This window comes from Peromyscus leucopus, chromosome 5, assembly GCF_004664715.2.
Source record: "Peromyscus leucopus breed LL Stock chromosome 5, UCI_PerLeu_2.1, whole genome shotgun sequence".
Taxonomy (NCBI): domain Eukaryota; kingdom Metazoa; phylum Chordata; class Mammalia; order Rodentia; family Cricetidae; genus Peromyscus; species Peromyscus leucopus.
The window spans coordinates 86,962,381-86,968,568 of NC_051067.1; positions in this window are offsets into that span (position 1 = coordinate 86,962,381).

Consider the following 6,188-nt stretch of genomic DNA (forward strand, 5'->3'; position numbering starts at 1 on the left):
ATACAAATTCTCCTTTTAAATCCCACAACTCAGTGGTTTTAATACTCTCACAGAATTGTGTAGCCGTGACTACCTTCTGATTTCAGGAACTTTCCATTATCCCTGAAAGAAATCCTGTATGGACCATTGATCATCCTTCATCTCCTCTCTCAGCCTCTAGCAGTTCCTAGCGTCCTTTCTGTCTTTGTTCTTCACACAGTAGAAAATGAACACACACTATATCGTCTTCCTGTCTACTTTTCACTTACTATTTTCAAGTTTTGTCTATATTTTATATGGTATCAGCACTTCATTTATTTATTTATTTGGTTTTTCGAGGGTTTTTCTGTGTAGCTTTGGTGCCTGTCCTGTAACTCGCTCTGTAGACCAGGCTGGCCTTGAACTCACAGAGATCCGCGTGCTTCTGCCTCCCGAGTGCTGGGATTAAAGGTGTGTGCCACCACCAACCCAGCAGCACTTAATTTTTATGGCAAAGTAGTATTCCATTGTATGGACATACTGCATTCTGAGTATGAACTGATCAACATTTCAATAGTGTCTACTCTTTGGCTGTTATTCATAAGGCTGCTCTGACAATAATGTATAGATTTTTATGTGGAGATGTGATTGTTTCTATTGGTTGAATATCTTTCAGTCAAATTTCAGGACCTCACATTGACTCTGTGTTACAGACTTTGAAGAACTATTTGTTTTCTAAAGCAGTGGGACCATTTTCTATCCACATCAACAGTCTATGAGGCTTTACAAGTCTGAGCTTTCAACACATCTTCACCGAAGGCTCAGGGAGCATCTCAGAAAAGGAGGTGGGAAGGCTGCCAGAGCCAGAGGCCCAGAACATCTACAGTTAGGTCGTGTCCTCAATACATGGCAGAGAAGCTGCACTCTTGGTGTCCCAACTAGAATCACCTGAGAATGATCTGAAGAATGACAGCCCCAGTCAACATGCTGCTGTGGATGGGAGAAACCTCATAGAAATCTCATAGCTCAGCCGGGCGGTGGTGGCGCACACCTTTAATCCCAGCACTCGGGAGGCAGAGGCAGGCGGATCTCTGTGAGTTTGAGGCCAGCCTGGGCTACCAAGTGAGTTCCAGGAAAGGCGCAAAGCTACACAGAGAAACCCTGTCTCGAAAAGCCAAAAAAAAAAAAAAAAAGAAAAAAAGAAAAAGAAATCTCATAGCTCTAAATAAGGAGCTACAAGCAATTAATGGCTGAGAAAGGGGGATTCAGTCTTCTCCAGAGACAAGCACCCAGATAGGTTACCCAATCCCAAGTGCTCATCCCTAAAAAATACAGATATGAGCAACATTAAATGGACTCAGTGGGCCGTGTGTGTGTGTGTGTGTGTGTGTGTGTGTGTGTGTGTGTGTGTGTGTAAAACCATATGAAAGAGGAAGAGGTTATGAATTTTGAGAGGGAGTGGAGGGGACATGAGAGAAGTTGGAGTAAGGAGAGGATGGGGTGGAAACAGTGTATAGAATTAAAAAAAAATAACTTAAAAGGTTTTGAGTTTTAGGTCATTGTATTTCCTGACAGAGATAAGCCATGCCTGCAAATGCAGTGTGTTAGTTGTATGTTTTCTCTAGTCCTGCTCAGACTAATGAGTCTGAATGAGAACAGACTTCCAACTTTGCAAGTTTGTAGCCGCTCAGACCCAAATAAACACACAGAGGCGTATATTATTTATAACTGCTTGGCCGGCTGTTAGCTCAGGCTTATTACTGACTAGCTCTTACACTTAAATTAACTCATAATTCTTATCTATGTTTAGCCACATGGCTTGGTACTTTTTCTCAGTTCTGCCTTGTCATCTTGCTTCCTCTGTGTCTGACTGGTGACTCCTGACTCCGCCCTTCCTCTTCCCAGCATTCTCCTAGTCTGCCAGCCCTGCCTATACTTCCTGCCTGGCTACTGGCAATCAGTGTTTTATTAAACCAGTGTACAAGGGCATTCCACATCAGCAGTGTGTGTTGTAAGTCTAACACCCTGAGCATGTGTCTGCAAATGCAGTGTGTGTGTTGTAAATCTAACCATCTGACCAGCACTCCCACTTTTTACGGCAGACACAAAGTTCCTTCTTTTCACCTCGCTGTGATTTACACTAACAGTTTCCCATTTCACTCCAGCCAAGGCGAGATGACAGAAGCAATTAAATACCTGGAAAAGGTTGTGAAAATCGCAAGGAACAACGTCCAGAGCCTCGATGTGATCCGAGCGTCCACGATGCTTGGTGACATCCACAATGAAAGAGTGAGTCCTGTGCCCCTGTTTGTGGAAAGGCTTGCAAAGTTGGAAGTCTGTTCTCATTTTATGCTCGCTCTCTCACAAGTCAATGTGGAAAAGGGCTGAGACTGCAGGATGGAGCACAGAAAGGTGTGGAACTAGGAATACCTGTTTCCCACTCGTCTGGTGGTGTACAGGCCCCACCAGCAGTGACCACGGCCATTCAGTATTCCAAGTGACTGAGTGTGAGCAACAATGAAAAGAGGAGCTTGTCACCCAAACAGAGGCACACGACTCACTCTTTCATTGTGGATGTCAGCAAGCATCGTGGACGCTCGTATCACATAAGATCTCATAAGAACTCATAAGATCTGGGACCTGGGACAAGTTATTTACACTTCTAGGTGCTTTGATTTTCTCATCTCATGGGGTTATTGTAAGGATTATAATTAAGCAACAAGAAAGCAGAAGGAAAGAACCCTTTGAAGAAAGAACCCTGAGAGGGTGGGAAAAGAGGGCGGGATGGGGGGGGAAGCAATCATGAACAGGACGCAGTGGTGTATGTGTGTGAAAGTGTCATAATGAAACCCAGTATTTTATACACCAGCTACAATGCTACTTTTTAAAAAATCAGCACTAGGGGCTGGAGAGATGGCTTGATGAGTAAGTCCTTGCTCCTCTTGCAGAAGAGGTTTGCTTCCCAGCACACTCACCAGGCTGCTTACAACTACCTATAACTCCAGCTCCAGGGGATCTGACGCCATCTTCTGCCTATGCAGGTAATACACATAAATGCACATAGACACACACACACACACACACACACACACACACACACACACACACGGTAAATAAATAAATACTGGTGGGTTGGGGAAATGGCCACATCATTAAAGTATCTTTTTTGCATACAAAGGGACCTGATTTCAGATCTCCAGCACCTGTGTTCAAATACAGTGTGTCACACATGACTATAACCCCAGTAATGGTAGGGCAGGACCGGTGGAGCTCTTTGGGCGGCCATCCTAGCCAAATCAGTGAGCCTCAGGCTCAGTGAGAGAGATCCTGTCTCAAAAATACAATGTAGAAAGTGGTCAAGGGAGAGACTAGTCCTTGACCTCTGGCCTCCATACATCTGTACATACACATGCATGTATACACACATGATCAGGTACACAATCCATATGAACACAAACATGCACCATGCACAGAGTAAATACTGAGGAGAAAAGGAACTGAATTAGTGAGGGCAGCACCGTGAACTATCGCTGTGTCTGGCAGGGAAACAGGACTGGTGTTGCTACGATTGTGCTCCACCACCAAACAGTTCTCTCTTCCAGACCCTCCAAGAGTTTGACTCACTTCGAGTCTCCTAGATTCAAAGCAGTTGGAACAGTCCAACCCACACTCTTAGCCACTACAATATTTTTTTTTTAAGAAAATGACTTTGAAATTAGTACAAATGAGTGAAAGTAATGTTTTGTTTTGTTTCTGCTATGGGAAAATCCTGCAAGCAAATCATGACCTCTCATTTCTCTCAGCTTCCTGCTGCTCCTCTGGTTCCTTTGCACTTTCCAGGAGAAGAATCCACCATCCCAAGAGTGACTCTAAAAGGAAATTTAGAATGGGTTTTGCACAGCACAAAGACACCAGAATTAGTCTGTGTGCTGACCATAACACCATTTCTTCCCTTGCCCAGAATGCTTTGGAGACCCTGGGGAAGGCTCACAGTCTTAAGGTCTGCGGTTCCCTTGGTTTCCCACTCTGCCCCCTTCACCCCTCCCCTGCTTTCCTGCCTCCTCCCTCCAGGCCCCCACCCTTGCCCTCACCTTGGCTCTGCTCCCTCTGTCTCCCACTGTTTCTCTCTTTCTGCCCCCCACGTCCACCCCCAGGACCCTCCTCTCCTGTGCCTCCTCTGCTGCCCCCACCTCCTGGACCACTTCTGCCCTGCTGATCCCCACAGCGGGAGTTTATTTTCCAGATAAAGTGGTGGTGGGCAGGGATGCCAAGACTTGCCCTAGAAAAGCTTGCTGTCAAAGAGGGGACTGCGCCCCACAATAGCTGGATTGACAGACACACTGGACTGAAAGACACAGACTGACCCTCTGAAAGGACGGCTCTTCAGAAACACAACCAAGCACACACTGCTATGGCTTTCCCATCCTACCAAACAGTACGCCCAACACCGATGTTCCAGGTGACAGGAATGCCAAGTGTCCACCGTTTCCCTCATGACAGAAAGATACAGAAAAAGAGAGGAACACTAGTACTAACTTCAGGATTTCATTTTCTCAAGTTTTGCCAAGTGTTTTTTAATGTCACTAGTGTGATTTATTCTCTGGTGTTTGATTCTTGAACAGTTTAACGTACAAAGACCATGTCTACTACTAAAAGTTAATTTTTACCAATTTAGCCTCATTATAAAATTTGGAGGATTCTGGACATTCATTCCATCTTTATATATATATATATATATATTTATATATATGTATATATGTTTTATACATACATATATATCTTTATATGTTTTATACATATATATCTTTATATGTTTTATTCACAGAGACAGACAGACAGACAGACAGATAGACACTATTTAGTTACTTTTCTATTGCTGTGATAAAACACCATGACCAAGGCAGCTCACAGAAGGAACGGTTTATTAGGGGTTATGGTTCCACAGGGCTATGAGTTCATTGCCATCAATAGCAGGGAGGCATGGCCGCAAGCATGTGTGGTGACTAGATCAGAAAGTTGAGAACTCATTCATCAAACCAAAAGCAGGAAGAGGGTGTTAGGATTCCGGCCACTCCTCCAGCTGCATGACCACACATGCACAGTTTGGTAGCCAAGTAAGGGGTCTTACGCCTACATCATCTGTGCGCTGCATGATTGCACAATGTGCGCAGCATGGTCATGCAATCTGCGCATGCGTGGCGTAGCTCTGTAAGCTCACGTGCATGTACAGGGGAATCGTTCTTAAAAAGCCAGACAGACTCCTCCTCTCTCCTCTGCTCTCTCCTCCTTCCTCCTGTCCTCCTTCTCTTCCCCACTCTCTCTCTCTCTCTCTGCATGTGTCTTCCACAGGCCTGTTTACTCTCTTCTGTCCCTCCCCTAGCCCTTCTAATAAAACTCTGCTCTGATAATGGGTTCTGTTGTGCCTTGTGACTTTTCCTTGCAGAGCCAAAGCACCACATTTAAAACCAACAGCAGGGAGCAAACTGAGAATTGTGTAAGTCTGAACACTCACTACCATGGTAATGTACTTCCTCCAGCAAGGCCATGCCTCCTAAGCCTCCCTAAACAGCACCACCAATTGGGAACTAAGTGTTCAAATGCCAGAGCCAATGCTGGGGCATTCTCATTCAAATCACCAGTGAAAGACAGACAGACAAACAGATGGTTCAGATATACAAGTTGATTCCAATACTTTGATGGGTCCAGTAGTAAATAGTCTTAATGACAAATAATGTAACATTGAGTACATGATTTTATAACCACACACACTTCAAAACAAAGCTTGATTTGTTTCTCAAACTCTTAAAGCGACATTTAGTCTTTGTGCATTACCGTTCTCCACCCTGTCGTCATTTAGAAGTGTCTGCTGACAGTGGCCCAGGCTAACCGAATTGTCCGTCATTCTTCTCAGTGCAGTCTGAAAGGCAGTCGGTATAACGAAGGAGATAATTAGAACTGGGTGGTGGTTGCTATTTCTCTAAGTTCTGCAAAATCCCTTCCTAAGAAAACGTTGACAACAATAACTTGCCACCTCTGCTCTTGAGTGGCTGAGGACAGTTCCCGATTATATTAAGTGCTGCCATACCAGCTACCCAGCTGAACAATTCCATGAGTTATTTGCACAGGTGGGAATTGACCCCTTCCTGGAAGGAGGTTAGAGCAAGGCTGAGAGTAACTAGCCTGGGTTTTGTCCACTTGGTTTGAACTGTGCCCAGCTGCTAAGTAATTAA